Genomic DNA, 17592 nt, shown 5'->3' with positions numbered 1-17592 from the left:
TATCATTCTGCTGTGAACCAATCATACTGTATACACTTCTCTCCGCTCCATCATCCAGCTCCCCCTGAGTCCTGTGTCGTCTCCATCTGATAACAAGAAAACCTGTCCTCGTCCCCATCCTCACTACTGAGAGGATATCTTTGACACAGTTTAGAGAGGACGAGTGTTGCTTACACAAAATACTGCACAACACAGAGTTGTCATTGCAGGCTTTATTTGATTCTAATCACACAAATGATGACATCATCAGGGTTATCTTTGTACAGGAGACACGTCACAGTCACTCCAGGGAGTTGGAATGTGACATTACTACTAATTCATGCAAATGTGAACAATCCCTGCACACTTTTTTGTGACCGATCGGCACAACTTTTCTGCAAGTCATGCGTCCTATTTCCCCCATCAGTGTTGTCATACAAGGTAAACTTCTTTTCATTTTCAAATATTGATATCTACCTCTGTCTGTCCGCTGTGTAACATTCACCATTGTCTCGAGCTTTTTGATCTGGCCTGAAACTGAAGTGTCTTTGCTCTTCTTAAAATAGTAGATTTATAACTTCATGTTTAATGAACATAAACAGTCGAACACACACATAAACCGAAATACAAACACGCACAAATCCTATGAACATGCATTACCTCAGAGTGAGGGGGCTTCCTACAGCAAGCACTTCAGAGCATTTTTTTTTTGGGGGGGGGGGGGTTGGTGCCTTGCTCAAGGACACATTGGTAGTGCTTAGGAAGTGGACTGGCAACTTTCCAGCTACCTATTTCCGGACTTGTTCTGTGCCAGGACTCAACCCAAGTCCTTTCAGACTGAGTTACTGCCGCTGTCTTAGTGGCTCCGCACAAGAAAATAACCAGAACAGCTCGATCTTATTGATACCAATTCACCCAAATTCATTCCACCATTTCGCCGGCTGTGGCTCAGTGGTAGAGTCAGTTTTCTTTCAAATGAAAGGTTGAGGGTTCTATCCCCAGCTCCTGCAGCCACATGTCGATGTGTTCTTATGGCTTGACGCTTAACATCAAGTTGCTCTCGCTGCTTCACCATTGCCGTGTGAATGTCTTCTTTATACAGAGGGACACTTTAAAAAAAGCGAAACCATAATGCAACTCAAAAAAAGCTCTATTTTTGAAATCAGCCCGATTTGACAACAACATAATTCCTGTGGGACTGTAGAAGCTGCGTTGACCTCTCACTCAGGGGCCGGTGAACTGAATTTGATGTGTCCGGTACAATCGGTGTAGAGGCCCCTTAAAAAAAGCAAAATGGTAAATAATCATAGACATAACAGATAACATTGTAAACTCCACACACATTAATCACAAGGGAACATCTAACAAGAGTAGGTGTTTGAAACTGGCTGCCAGTGTATAAATAGTGTGTGATATTATTTAACTGGCACGAATGTTGACCATCCTCAAACTAAAAGTGAGTATCCTCTCTGAATACTAATCCGTGTGCGTGTCGCTCTGCCGCTGTGCATCACTGTCATCGCTTTCATGTTTCATTTTCTGCTTTTCTCCGCTTCCTCTCTTTCATGACGCTCGCTTCTGTCTTCTGAGTGCGCGTTTGTCTGCTTGGTGAGCGACTTGTGGGGAATGATTGCAGCCACTTCTCCACTCAGCTCCCCATTCATTCTCTTCATCCATCCTCAGACAGCTGGCCCAGGTCCAAACCCATCTCAAGCGTCCTTTGCCCATTCCTGCCAGCTCTATTAAAACACCATAGGTCCTCATGCTGTTGTCTGGCACAAGCAGCGTAATATCACTGCCATCAGGACAGCACAGTGCTGCGCTAAAACTAGGGGGGACAAAGGTGTGTAGTTTGAACATTTTAAGACAGACTTGATTTCATATTGGATCCTTCTCACATATGAAAGTCCCTCTGAAAACAAAGTGCCGTAACTCAATCTGCACCTCTGTTTAAGTACAGGCGTCTCTTAAACTAAATATCCTGTTATTGTTTCTTTGCTTTTTGTTCTTTCTCTCTGCTAATATTCTTCAGTTGATTCATAATACCATGGTAATGACAACCCTCTGTCTTTTCCTCTTGTATGATATTCAATCCAATCAGAGGCTCCGTCTGCTGATAAGATGAATCAATTAGAATCAAATCTCTACATCCAGGAAGAGACACCAGCCAGACACAAATGATCAGAGACAGTGTGTGTTTGTGTGTGCGCTCATGATATGTATCTATACTCGAATCTCAACCCAATTTGTTTCCCTATTGTTTTTTTCTAATTGATCTTGCGTTCATCCTTTGTACATGACAGTACATTGTTTTAAATTAAAAGATTCGTTTGGCGGATTATTAAAAATACATGCAGTGGCACAGGCTTCAAAAACAAACATTTAAAAATACAACTGAAAAAAAACCGAACATTTATAAAGAAGTCAATTAATGACTTAATTATAACAGCACACTGAGGAGCAATATCATTAATACTATAACATAATACTAGCAGATTTATCATGATTTATGTCCACAAAAAAAGATCCCAAATAGGTAAATGACTTTTTTTTAAATGTTTTAATCTTGTGAATCCAAACTTTTAATCACTTCTCTGCAAAAAAAAAAATAATAATAATACAAATGATCTGTACAAGCAGCTTTGGTATTGATTACTTTAATTTATCAATTACAATTTTGACTCCATCTTAAATTTGTGGAATTGTTTTGAATAGTTGTCGTTTTAGTTGCCACACAGAGCAAGAAGACGGTGAACCCTCCTAAAGAAAACTTTTTTATTCCCTGCCTTTTATGACTCAGAACATCATCAGTGAGGAATATGATAAGTGAGAGTTCATCAAAAGGCACAATTGATCCAAAGAAGTTGTATTTTGAAAAGACTAAATGTGTGTGATAAAACATAGCAAGTCCAGCTTTCAGAATGAAACATTTTCCTCGAACTGTGTAGATTTCCTTACAGAACAACCAAAAATGTAGCGTGCTGTCATGGCCTACTTCCCCCACCATGCAGTCCTGTCCCAGAACTGTTGGTCTCAGGCAGTAACCACTTAAAGTAGCGGTAACAGAATTGTATGTGGATCATCACAGTTCTGTCTTCCTGTCTTCAAAGACACTGGCTATGGTTGTGATGGCAGCATTAATCAACTGGGTGGATATGTGCCGGAGAGCCACGGGAGATACTGGCACTGTAATAAAACTGGGACAGTGTCAAACCCTGCAGCCATGGCTTTCCCTCTTCCTCTCTGAAAACACATTCTTTCATACATTAACCCCATTTCTCTCCTCATCAACACACTCCGCCTCTCTTTCTCACTCTCCTTCATGCGTCCTTTTTCTCTTTTCCTCAGTCTGCCTGGTTTTTCAGTTCTGTTGAGTTCATTGTGCTCCTCAGTACAAAGGAGGATACGTTGAAATTGTTGCATTGTTATATATTGAAGTGTATTAAATGAACACTTTCTCTTTGAATAAATTACAAATCCATGCATGTGGATCAGGGGAGAGAACTACAAAGACTGAAGCTGCATGAATGTTTTTTAAGATAACAGTTGAAAATGTCTTAGTTTAAAGTGACTAAACTAAATTCATGTCTTAGTAAATAAATATAAATGCCTTAAAACTAAATAATAGATTTGTAACAAAGTGCAATGTTACACTGTTGAGAGTGTCAATGTGCGAGTCTGTACATAACATTCATTAGCTCGATATGAGAAGAAAAGAAAAAAGATAGACCAACCACAGTAACAAGTTTTTAGATCGGATATGAACTTTTTTCATGGCTCTATAAAAGATATTCCATAAAATCCAGAATAACACACTTTTGGTATCTTTTTCTTCAAGATGTTCTCTGGGGCGTTTTTGTGCCTTTATTGTCGAGATTGGATAGTTGATAGAGTCTGAAATGTTTGAGAGAGAGAAAGGGGATAAACATGCAGGTAAACGATCACAGGTCGGATTTGAACCTGAACCGCCTGACTACAGGGCCACAGCCTCCTAACACAGGGTGCGCGCACCAACCACTACGCTAACGGCTTCCATGGTACCTTTTTTTTTTCATCTAAAAAAGTTGACTTTGTCCTATTTACCTCGGCAACCAATATATCCCACCAGTATTTAATGCACCGTCATGGCAACAAGTGCAGCCACCATCACACATTGCGTGTGACCTTACACTATTGAAAATGTTCCTCATTATGTAACGCAAGCGGCTTCTTCATTTCTCAAACATGCTGGCACAGTTAATGATGCAGTCTAGGTGCAATTTTTTAAAAGCTTTTCATTTCAGTCCTCCTTCATTCTGTCATATTCCTGCATTGTAAGACATCAGTGGTTTACTGTTCGGTAAATTGGATTGAAAAGCGACTATCAGGCAGCAGAAGTCTCTGTATAGGCTGAGAGCTCAGCGACGGTACCTGTAGCTAGCAGGAGTTTAAGTCTCCACAGAAACCGCACATGTTGGACCTCGCAATGAAATGAAAATCGCCACAGAGGATGACAGTTTTAACCTTTTTGTTTTATTTATTTTTTTGCTTTTGGAGATCCCCCGAAACAGACTTCCTCTTTAGTATATTCTGGATTATAATGCTAATTATTTGTTTTTACAAGAACTCAGCAAAATTATAGTTGTGCAAAATGTTCACCGTTGCAAGAAAGTCAGAAGATCAGCTGTTAATTCATACCAACATTCATAACAACAGCTTAAAGGCTTTCCTTTTTTAGCTGAGAGCAGCAGATTTGTGACAAAATAAAGCCTCTAATTTGAGCTCAGCTGTCAGGTTGTGGAGGACAAATTCAGCGTGGTTGTTTTCTTAAAATCTTAAAGCATCAGCCTCTTAACTAATAATGCTGTGCAGACTGCCTTGTTAAAGCTTAGTTTCTAACAAGATCCTCCAGATTAGACATTGTCAATCATCAGCTATTGGATACTAGATACATGTTTTGTTCGTTTGTTTTTTTTTTCATTCATGAAACATTGTGTTTCTGAAACTTTTCTAAAGCTCTGACAAATTCCTGCAGGAAATCCTGTGTAAATGAAGATTAAGCCCTTTAGACATTTTAGCATCATAATATTGTATATCGGTTTTTAAAAACAACTCATGTTTAAAAATGTAATTTTCTTCATGCTTGGCTACAGATTTGTTCCGCGATAGATTTGAACTTGCAACTGCTGCAAGTTTCCTCACAGAAACTCTCCATCAGCTCTCCGTTAGCAAAATGTCAGTACATCATGACGAGAGAACAATGTTTGCTGTGATTTGGAACTGCCAATGTAGTTGTGAGCATGATTACAAGCCCCAAACACATCATCCACTATACAAGATCTGAGGACTGAGCCAGTTTCACTTGACTGCCAATGTGTTGAAACTGTGTGGAAAACTGGAATTACCTCAGCACACTTTTCAACTGCCAGCCTAGCTCCTCGACAGAGCACATTTTCAAGAAATGCTCACAGCGACTTCATCTCCTAAGTAAACTGAGTGGCCTTGATGTCAGTCTGTACATTTTAGAACTGGAGTACAAATTGTTGAGTGTGTCTTACCTTTTCATCTTCCTGCCTGGCGCGGTCACTTGAACTTTAGATTTAAGAGTAAAACTCTCTGCGATTGTGTCAACAGCAGGCGAGATGGTGGGCAAAAATCTCTTGTTTCAACTGTGCTGGTAGGACGAGGACGAAAGCGAGGCGTATCCGAGCGGATAATTCTGATCCCCTCTTCTTCCAGGTTGAGCCTCTCAGGTCAGGGAGGTCCCTCTGTCAACTAAATCCAGTCACTTATCCCAAACATCCTAAATCCAAACCATGAACTGTTTCTAATGTTTAAGAGTCGCTGCTCTTCTATGCTGATATCTCTTCCACCAAATAATATCACAACGACGACAAAAATTAAGCCCAGACGTGGCGCTTGCCTAATTGGCGGTAATGCTCTATGTTGCTTCGGAGAAATGCTGCTAGCTCCTTGAAGGCCATGAAAAGGAGTTTTGAATCCATCACGTCTCACTCTAAAGTGTACCCATACACAAAGAAATCACAATAAGAAATTAAACAGCCCTAATGGGTAATCTCAGAAGACACTTTTTGTTGAATGACTACAGGGACAGGGAGAAAACGACGGTATTTTTAGGGGGTTTCATTACAATAGCAGCAGCCTTAGGTTTGTGCAACTCTCACGGGAAGAGGAAAACACAGCTTTGCCTTGTTTATTTTGAATTCTTATTTCTGGAACAGGATGATTTGCTGTGGTGTTCTAAATTTGTGTAGTGGTACACAAATGCAAAAGTGAAAAAGCATGTACGGGAAGTATTATTGTTATTTACTTTATAGCCCAAGCTGACGACCCATCTGTAAACTACAAACTGAGCCTGTGTTGATCTCAATGGTTTTATCCTGTGCATACCTAAATGTGATGATCATCTCATATGTCTCATATGACCTCATTCCAAATAGTCATCCTTCTAAAAGTTGAACGACATCTCCTTTTAATGACTTCTCAGGCTGGGGTGTGATCAGAAGTACAAACACGTGTTAAGCTCTATTCACACACATTTTGCACTTCTGAAAATGTCCCGACATCGTTTGGGGAAATGCCAGCCATGCTTGTCAAACATTAACCATTGTACGGCTGCCCGGGTGATGACTCTGTTTAGATCGTTCCCCGTTTTTGCTGCTCTGTTTGCTTCAGTTGCTTGTATTATGTTTTCCACTGTTGCATTTATATTATGAAGAGATCAACGTCTTGTCCTGAATTGAACCTAAAAACATTCACCAATACCGAAACTCCTCCTACTGCGTGCTCTACTCTTGCGTCCCACCACCCCACCTTACACAACAATCAAAAGTTCATGTATGAAAGACAATACCAGAAAAAGTCAGGCACTGAATGTTCCTGAAATCGTCTGGATATTGTGAGGAGTTCATGTGCGAAACAATATCAGCAGTGTTGATGCCTTTTATGATTGAATGCAATGGTGCAGGAGCAGAGTCGCACTTCAGAATAAGTGCTCGAAGTAAACTAAATAAAATATACCCTCTGAGTCATAAAGATAGTAAACGCTGCACAATAGCAGCTATCCTCCTCTATTGACTAATGTCCACTCTCCAATTCCCCTGTTCCCTCGTTGTTTTATTCCCTCTTTGTTCTCTGCACTCCCTTTCTGTCTTTTTTTTCCTTTTCTCTCCCGCTGGCTTTGAGTGACACTACAGCGCTCCCTTCTATCTTCTGAATTCAGCTGTTGCAGCTTTACACACAAAACACATTTCTCGCACACTTTTTAAGACATGAAACAATGTCAGCGGGAAGCCTTTTCCTTGGCGGCCTGTTCTTCAGTGCTTGTATGATCTTGGTTGTATTAAAGGAAAACCTCTGCAGTCACACCTATTCAGTCACGCTCTCGCTCCCTCTTCTATCGCCAGCAGAAAATTCAATTTCTGCCGCTGTTGTTCCCTGTGATGTCCCTGTCCCAGATAAGTCACTCATGTCCCCGGGTGCATGCATATAGAAACGCACACTTATACAAAGCATACACACACAAACAGTAGGCACCAGCTGCGGTAGCTTGTTAGCACCTACACCATTGTTTTGACGACAATTACTTTTATTATTTCCTGTATTTCTGCTGATATTTAAAGTCTTCAGTATTGTCCCTTTCTCTGCCAAGAATAGGAGCGTTGTCCCAGATTTTCACTCTTGTCTGAATGCAGAATTAGATTCAGTGCAGAGACACCGAAACTGAAGCCTGAGGAAAAAAAAAACTTTACCTCTTCCCCAAGACATGAGCAGCGACCCCTGATCAAAAAGGTTCTCTTACAGGACTTTCACACTACTGATATTACAAGGAGGAGCTATATGTGTTAGCGCAAAACTTCACTTGGAGTTTCTCCTTCCGCAGCAAGTCCGAGTGAGCTGACGTGAGAAAACGCCAGGACGTTATCTGGAGAATTCACCACGAGCCAATAGGAGGGGGTGTGACATTTCTATACAGTCACTGCTGCACGGTGCATAGAGTTTGTACACCCGACTGCTACACTCTCTGTGGTCACTGTTCTCTAGTATGTTGTTCTCTTTGTTACTCCTTTAAGAAAAATGGACCAACATTTGTTGATTCCAACCTCCTAAATTGCTCATTTTTCTCTCTTGTGATTGCGTATTAATTATTGATTGTGCTCTGCAATTGTGATTTTCACAGTTCATGGGACCTTAAAAATGAAGGAACTTTAAAAGGTACTGTATGTGCAGAGGTAAAACAATGACTGACCTCCAACGAATAGAACTAATCTGAAAATCAATTAGTTGTTTCAATTATTCAAAAATGTCAAAAATGAACTGTTCAAGACCTTGATATGCAGATTAAATGATTTCTTTGTCATCATTCATTCAATATTAACCTTCGCAAGCCTTACTCAGTACAGTTGATTGTGTCACCTTAGGCTCTGGGAATATTATGGTCATTATTTTACTTCGTTTCTTGGTTTAAAAAAAAAGCATTGCTACAATTATTGATAAATTTAGGCGTGCATGGTCAGTGTGACTTTCTTTTGCCTGTAGCACTGAGATTTTACACTACATCAAACAGTACATAATCCTGACCAATGTGCCTGCAACTCGTGCGCAAAACTAGCTCAGAAATATGTCACTGACCAATTAAACGCGATAAACATCCCTTCTTTCCTCTTCTTTCATCTGTACATGTGATTCATAACTGATGAGAAACATCGAGAAGCGCATGAATCCTTTGATTGAGTTAGAGGCCTTCTTTGCTTAAGTGCTGCTTTGAGGTCATGTTGTCAGGATGCTAATGTTAACACGTCAGCTGTCTGAAGTTGACGGTGCACTTTCATCCAAAACGAGGTTTACCGTAAAGAATGAGACACATTGATTTATAAGTAAACGCAATGCATTATCTCTGAAGCAGAGGTTTTTTTTTTTTTTTTACGACCGGCGGAGTTAAAATCCTTCCAAGAATCCTCTTCTCAAGAAGCACAGTTAGATGTACTGTATTATAGGTTAATGTTTCCCTCTTCCTACAAAGTTATCTTTTCTTCATGTAGCCCAAAGACTGTAATCAAAAGTGAAAGTAAAGCTTCTGGTTCTCTCTCTGATAAAGCAAAGACTTCTGCTGACTGACATTCTTATTCACTGACGGGCTGCATTGTCAGCCACAAGATGCACATATACTAAGAAACTACACACTCTCTCAAACACACACACACACACACACACTCAGAGGACAATGGTTTATGTCTAACAGAAAGCTAGGTGGCACACACACACACACACACACACACACACACACACACACATTGGACGGATAGAGCAGTCTGTAACAACAGATGGCTCTGACGGCTGCAGATGTTTGTGTGTGCTGCTGTTGTCAATCGTGAATAAAGATCTCTTGTTTATCTTAATTGAATCTTATGACTGCTGTGTTTCTCATGAGATTCACACAAGTCACACATTTTCCCAAAGCCTCTTCGTGCCTCAGCACGCACCAACCGACAATGATTCATCAGCGACTGGTGGTCCTCAAATGGACAGGTGGGGGAGTCTGGTGCCACACGGGTGGGCTGCAGTGTGTGTGTGTGTGTGTGTGTGTGTGTGTGTGTGTGTGTGTGCATGTGTGTCTCAGTGAGAGTCATTTGGAGTCAGTCTGGTTAGCACTCGCAGGGCTGACGCGTCCCAGTGTGCGGTATCCAAGCTGCCTGTGTGCGTTTGTGTGCCATTGGCCCACTCTGTTTGAGCTGACATCTGAATGAGGTATTTCACAGCGGTTTCTCAGGAAGAACCAGAGTGAAACATAATACACTAAACCAGTTTAACGTCAGCAGCCATGGGCTCTTGCGTTGGTACTTGTTGAAAACCTTGAGAGTCTGGACAGCACCTGGGATTCACCGTCCTGCTATATGAGTATAGATTCAGAAGCAGCTTTATTGGCCAGGTCATTTTTAAACACACATTCAATTGTGCTTTACTAAACAGTGCTCTCAGTCAAGTGATATTAGGCTAACAACAATAAGTCTGTTCATGCAATTCATGGACAAAATACAAATTTGTCTTGTGCTTTTTTGTATGCCTTTGTGTGAGAGGACAGTGTGAGGATAGTGTAAGAAATGAAGGTGAGAGAGAGTCTGCAGGTTGGACGCAAACTTTGGCTTCCTGCTTGGAGGACTGTATCCTCAGCACACGGAGCGCCACCTTTACTGCGAGGCCACTGATGCCCAGAATAATAAATTCTCATGAATTCTCCGCTGTGTGAGTCATCCTTTCACTGATTATTGTTTCAGGGGCAGTGCAGACTCAGTGGGGAGTAACGTTTAAAAACCCAAGACTCATACAGTATGTATATATTCCCGTCGCTCCCCTTCACATTGAATGAGTACACTAGATCATAGTGAATGAGGCTGGAGTAAAATGAAAGAAATAAATGAAAAGACACGTCTGAAATGACATGAAGGGAAAATTTCTCTGTTCATTTATTAGTATCACTGTCAGAAATACCTCAGCGGAATTAGTCCGTCTGTGTTCGAGACCTTATTATTCCCCGGAATTTATTCCTACTTACTCCACTGGTCTTGATCCATCAAGTAGAATAATCCAGTTCTGTATAATCTACTAATTCAGTATAATCAGGTTTTAGACCATGATCCAGTTCAGTTCAATAAAATCCCATTTTAGACTACGATAATCTGGTTCGAGCTGCTCAGTTCTGTAAGGGTTGATGTGAATGTGTTTCTGGTGTCAGCAGGACATGGATCCTCTCCATGTCTCTCTTTCTGCACTAGTGAGCCTATGATTGACCGACTAAGGAGACAGATGGAGGAAGGTGTGTGTGTCTGCATGTGTCCGTCTGTAGCTTCCTCTGATTTTGTGGTTTGAGCCAGACCGCTCTGACCTCTGACACACAAACACACATGCACAGTTTCTTGGCTACACTCCCACCATTCTGATCCAAAGGGTGTCTTTCCACGTGTGCATGAACACACACACACACACACACACACACACACACACACACACACACACAGAGTTGTGTATCATGTGAATGTTTGTGTATGCGAGAGTGAGAGTAAAACATAATGCTGGTATGGTCGCACCCAAGACTAACTGGAGCGCCGTTATGGCGACATGAACCCTTGTTTTTTTTTTTTTTTTTGGTCAGAGCATATGTGTCTGTGTGTGTGCGTGTGTGTGTGTGTGTCTGTGTGCCTGCGTGTGTGTGTGTGTGTGTGTGTGTGTCTGTGTGTGTTAGGCATCCCTGAGTTTAAAGAATTTGGTAGCTCCACAGGGCAACACGGACACAAAAGGAGAAAGGAAAGTGAGATATAAAAAGGTAAAGATATTGAAATGGTTATTTCTATGACCCAACAACCCACGTCTTATATCGCTTTCTCTTTTTGTCTCCCCCTCTCTTCCTCTTCCTCTTTCTCTCTTTCTCGGAGGTCTTGCAGCTGCCTTAAGCTGTCCTCTGTGGTATTGATGTCAACAAGCAACTGTAGCCAAGTAATGACAACTCAGCCCAGCCATCCTTCCCCAATTACTCACTTAACACACTTGTATTTATTTAGGGCTTTTTGTACCTTTATTTGATAGGAGAGTGGGAGGATATCGGGATGTGAGAGAGAGTCGGGAATGACATGGGAGAAAGGAGCAACAGGTTGGAATCGAACTTGGGTTGCCCACTTGAAGGACTATAGCCTCTGTACATGGGGCTCAACCTGTCCACACGCACATACTTAACAAACCCATACAAACAGGTTTTGCCTATTTTGTCAGTTTTCAGAACTCCAACACTTAACCAGTGTCTTTCCTGCTGATGTTATCAGTAATTGTTACAAGTATAAGGTCATTAAACCTGAATTCAAAGCAGCTACGGCCCAATAAATGACATCTTATTTTCACTTTAATTAAAATGTGTCTAGATTGAAACTTTTGTCTTTAAAAGAAAAAGCCTGACAGTTTTCTGAGTAGACATCAACCAAAAAGGTTGTAATGTGCCTGCTCTGTTGTCGGCCTAGAAATAATAAAAAAAAAAAAATACAAAAACAACAAGACCAGAGAAAGACGGAGAACACAGTCAAAGAGTAACTTAATGAATTCAAAGGGAGACAAAATGACTACAAATGATCCAGCCACATCATTTGAAGTCATTTTGTGTCTCATCTCTGTGGGTGTTGCTTTTATGTGTACACAATGGTGTTCCTCTTTCTTCTCAAAGCCCAGGGAACCATCATCTTTTCATCAATGTCAGGTCTGTCATGAGACGAGACAAACTCACAGTTCAACACTTTTCTGTTTTATTTAACGATTGCAACAAAAGTAACGTCAAAAATATTGAGTTAGCAGGTTAAATGATTATATTTTATTCTTATAGGAAGTTGCCAATTAAAATCCTTATTATCACTTTTGAATTATGGAATCATTGGAGACTCCGCTCACACAGACACAAGAGAGAATGATTGTGTTGACATGGACTTGACTATCCTGGTTTTGATTGGGGTTTTGAGTCTCCAGATTTTGGGCAAAATAAATCTGGCCTGACCCGGCACGCATCCTGGTGAGAGCGCTTCTTTTTTATTCTTGCTTTTTTTCCTTTTTGGGATGGACTGAGTTTGTTTTGAATGTGCAAACGGACACGTTGGTGGACGTCTTTTTCTTCTTTTTTTTGTGGACTAAAAAGTCCATTTAAACTGAACTTTCTTCGATCATATTGCTTGTTTTGTTTGTTTTGCATTCATAGAGGGTTAAATTAAAGGGATATTTTGTTACAATTTGATTTTGCGTACGCCACAGTATTGTCATGTTTCTCAGATTTCTAAATGTCCTCGGTTTGTCACTTACATCTTTTCGTCAGCATTACTTTCCTCATCACTCCATTCATCACTGTCATCTACACTTTCATCTTCACTGTCCACATCACTGTCATAGAAGTCGTACCAATTCCATGTGGGCCTTTTGCTGTCCCGCTCATCTTCGTCGTCATCTTCGCGTTCCCTCCTCCTGGATACTTGAGGCTGAGGAACGTCTGCGATGTCTTCCATTGGATGGCTGACTTGCAGCTCAATCTCAGCAACATCTTCATTCTGGTGCTCTGGGTTTGGGTTGTCAGTTAATACAAACACAGAGTCCCAGTAAGGTGCTAAGCATCTGTGTTTTCTTTCCTCCTCATCATCTTCATCGTTCTCCCTTTTCCTCTTCTTGGACTGTTTAAGGACAGGGTTGACCTGCTCCTCAGCCCAGTAGGCATGATTATAGTCCATTGCGACGTCGTCATCAAGGTAGTCCTCAATGCCATTGGACTCTTGGAGCAGCATCAGTGTTCGGTTTATAACCTGGGACAGATATTCGTTCCATGCAATTTGCTGATTGAAAACTGGAGGTGTTTCCAATTGGCCTACATGGTCACCATCCTCATTAATAGGTGCTGGTTCTGGACGATCCTCTTGGAAGTCTTCCTCATCAGCATGATCACCTCCGGCGTGAAACACGTAAACCATGGTTGTTTGTTTGTTTGTTTGTAGGAGATGTGAAACCTCTGCAGTGTCGATGAAGCGACTCAAACAAAATGAACTGTTGGTAGACTCCGGAGGTTTCTAAAGGCTACCTCTGAGCGCCAAAGTCCTGATGATGTCACAGATTAAAGGCATGATAGCAAACTGGAATGTTTTTGTTTAAAGTTCCATCAACTATTTTCAAATCAAAATGGAGGCTGTTCTTTTTATAGAATGTATGAACATTATAAACAAGAACACACACCTACGCACGCACGCACGCACGCGCACACACACACACACCTACACACACACACACACACCTACACACACGCACGCACACACACACACACATACACACACACACACACACACACCTACACACACACACACACACACACACACACACACACACACACACACACACACCTACACACACACACACACGCACGCGCACACACATACACATACACACACACACACACACATAATATTGAGTTAGCAGGTTAAATGATTATATTTTATTCTTATAGGAAGTTGCCAATTAAAATCTTTATTATCACTTTTGAATTATGGAATCATTGGAGACTCCGCTCACACAGACACAAGAGAGAATGATTGTGTTGACATGGACTTGACTATCCTGGTTTTGATTGGGGTTTTGAGTCTCCAGATATTGGGCAAAATAAATCTGGCCTGACCCGGCACGCATCCTGGTGAGAGTGCTTCTTTTTTATTCTTGCTTTTTTTCCTTTTTGGGATGGACTGAGTTTGTTTTGAATGTGCAAACGGACACGTTGGTGGACGTCTTTTTCTTCTTTTTTTGTGGACTAAAAAGTCCATTTAAACTGAACTTTCTTCGATCATATTGCTTGTTTTGTTTGTTTTGCATTCATAGAGGGTTAAATTAAAGGGATATTTTGTTACAATTTGATTTTGTGTACGCCAGAGTGTTGTCATGTTTCTCAGATTTCTAAATGTCCTCGGTTTGTCACTTACATCTTTTCGTCAGCATTACTTTCCTCATCACTCCATTCGTCACTGTCTTCTACACTTTCATCTTCACTGTCCACATCACTGTCATAGAAGTCGTACCAATTCCATGTGGGCCTTTTGCTGTCCCGCTCATCTTCGTCGTCATCTTCGCGTTCCCTCCTCCTGGATACTTGAGGCTGAGGAACGTCTGCGATGTCTTCCATTGGATGGCTGACTTGCAGCTCAATCTCAGCAACATCTTCATTCTGGTGCTCTGGGTTTGGGTTGTCAGTTAATACAAACACAGAGTCCCAGTAAGGTGCTAAGCATCTGTGTTTTCTTTCCTCCTCATCATCTTCATCGTTCTCCCTTTTCCTCTTCTTGGACTGTTTAAGGACAGGGTTGATCTGCTCCTCAGCCCAGTAGGCCTGATTATAGTCCATTGCGACGTCGTCATCAAGGTAGTCCTCAATGCCATTGGACTCTTGGAGCAGCATCAGTGTTCGGTTTATAACCTGGGACAGATATTCGTTCCATGCAATTTGCTGATTGAAAACTGGAGGTGTTTCCAATTGGCCTACATGGTCACCATCCTCATTAATAGGTGCTGGTTCTGGACGATCCTCTTGGAAGTCTTCCTCATCAGCATGATCACCTCCGGCGTGAAACACGTAAACCATGGTTGTTTGTTTGTTTGTTTGTTTGTTTGTTTGTTTGTAGGAGATGTGAAACCTCTGCAGTGTCGATGAAGCGACTCAAACAAAATGAACTGTTGGTAGACTCTGGAGGTTTCTAAAGGCTACCTCTGAGTGCCAAAGTCCTGATGATGTCACAGATTAAAGGCATGACAGCAAACTGGAATGTTTTTGTTTAAAGTTCCATCAACTATTTTCAAACCAAAATGGAGGCTGTTCTTTTTATAGAATGTATGAACATTATAAACAAGAACACACACACACCTACACACGCACGCACACACACACACACACACAGGATTTTTAAAATCATACCCAATTTTGAAATTAGGTAGCATCACACACAAGAGGTGAATCTTACCAGATATTCTTCTCAATAGTCTCAAGCATGCACACACGAACAGGTATGAAAATGTGCGGCACATCACAAAGGATTTTATTCAGATAATCGTGCTCTTATTTTACCTCATGTAAAAAACAATGGAGCCAGCGGATATATTTGAGGATATAATGTTCTGTGTAGAGAAGAAAAAAACAAACGAACAGACATCAAGTATGGTTGAAGAATTGTCTGCAGAGACACAGAATACGTGGATGGTGTCTTCAGTGAGAGCTGGAGGTCAAATTGTAACTGTCAGATGCATAACAGGCGCGTCTTACCCCCAGTCGCCACTCCACTTATTACTGTCCTCCCATGTCTCTCGTTGTTATTGTAGTCACACACTGCTCAGGCCAGACCTTTTCATGGCGTTATCGTCAAGACTGGTAAGATCATCGTATCCCAGGAACAGCGTTGAGTCTGGAACGCCCCCACATTAAAGTACCACAGTGAAATGCTGCTTATTCACAATCTAATAATGTCAAAGTAATGTCATCCTTACACAAGACATTTTATTTGAATACACTTGGCTGACATTCGGTCACTGATAATATACCTTTAAGTCTCATTTTTATGCAAAACTCATACTTTTTGATGTCTTTCACTTCAGGAAAGTTTTGTTACTTACACTTTTGCATAGGATCTACGTTTGATGCTAGTAGACTGCTTCCTGAAATCATCTCATGTCGCTGTATGTTCTGAAACCCTCCAGACACTTCTCCAGTTTGCTTTTCTTAGTATCGTCAGAAAAAATATTTGCCAGATCTGAAAACAATCTTGTTAAGCAATAGTTCAGTATTCTTGGCTAACAGAGTGGTTTCATGTGTTGTTTACACACTTGCATGGTAATGTGTGTAGATTTGGTGTCAGAGGATGGATTTAATGAATAGTCCATAAAGTCTTTGCTACTGGTGTACAGATTAAGTTCAGCAGCCTCTCACATTGTTAGTGTTGAGCATTAGAGCTGAGTATCCCCTCTCTCTCAACACTCACACAGCTTTGTGGAGCAGCTTCCTTTTCAATGGAAGCCACAAAGCAACAATTGAGAATAAATCAGATGTAGAAAAAGATCCCTCACAGCAATGTCTCCTTTTAATGACGATCCCACATCTCAATGGGTTTTTTTGTTTTCACTACTTTTCTGCAAAAATAGTTTGATGAAAAAGGTTCATGGCACGTGATTGTATAATTATCATATCAATGTAAAATAAACATTAATGCCTGAAAACAACAATGCAATTCAGGGTGGCATGTCAGCTCAAAATGTACCAATAAATTGTTTATGACGCACGACCAGACCTTAAGATTTATATGCTCACACTGTACGACCCTGAGAGCTCACACTGTTCGAGTGAAATTGGCATGGAGAGTTGACAATTGTTAATAAAGTTTCATTTGAAAACTCTACGTACAAACATAGATATATGGATAGAATATTTCAGAAAAGTGCTGCACAAATAATCTATGCCGTCCTATATTGTCATGTGCGATTTAGACACGTTGATGACGTAAGATTTTAGACCATAAATCTGAATCATGTTTGAAATGAATCGGGCGTCCCCCGACGATTGGTGAGCAGACCAGGGACGTTAAGATTTGAACTTTGTACCACTCACACTACAAGATAATCTGGGCAGATAATCGGTTCCGAGCAGCCTTGAGTTGGGAGCAACCTTGCAATTGTCGGAAAGGAGGAACCTCAAATCGGCCTGATTTTCCTGCAGTGTGAGCCAGGCTCTAGGGTCATGTTGGTGGTCAGTAGACACTAGCTGAGAAGAGGCCGGTGTACTGTGTACTTCAGGCTGGGCTGCAGTGTGGATGTGTGTGTTTTGATTGTAAGGATTTCTGTGGATTTACTGTGTAAGGGTTCACCCCTATCACCAGGCTGATTGGAAACACATCCACCAACCATCTGCCTGCTCCATCTGACATCACAGCCTGCTCCTTCTATTCACGCTTCCTTTTAATATACACTTTATTCCTCACTTGTGCACTTCTCTCCTCATCCTCCCCCCACTCACTTTCATCGTAAAATCGCCCTCATCTATCGTCCGTGCTGTGCTCTCTATAGGATCTCTGCACATTT

The 17592-nt window shown here is 41.2% G+C and overlaps 1 protein-coding gene and 1 long non-coding RNA gene across 3 annotated transcripts in view; one reads left to right on the top strand and one right to left on the bottom strand.

Moving 5' to 3' along the window:
- Positions 1-17592, top strand: part of LOC306832794 (E3 ubiquitin-protein ligase SH3RF3-like) — a 294881-nt gene that overhangs the window by 19589 nt on the left and 257700 nt on the right. The gene's annotated exons all lie outside the window — the stretch shown is intronic.
- The window catches only part of LOC306832807, a 159943-nt gene continuing 156314 nt past the window's right edge, over positions 13964-17592 (bottom strand). The window contains exon 2 of the long non-coding RNA XR_013780264.1: positions 13964-14305. This is a non-coding gene — a long non-coding RNA (uncharacterized lncRNA). The remainder of the gene's footprint in view (positions 14306-17592) is intronic.

The sequence above is a fragment of the Symphodus melops genome, assembly GCF_947650265.1.
Source record: "Symphodus melops genome assembly, chromosome: 12".
Classification (NCBI taxonomy): domain Eukaryota; kingdom Metazoa; phylum Chordata; class Actinopteri; order Labriformes; family Labridae; genus Symphodus; species Symphodus melops.
This window is presented reverse-complemented; position numbering and strand designations above follow the sequence as displayed.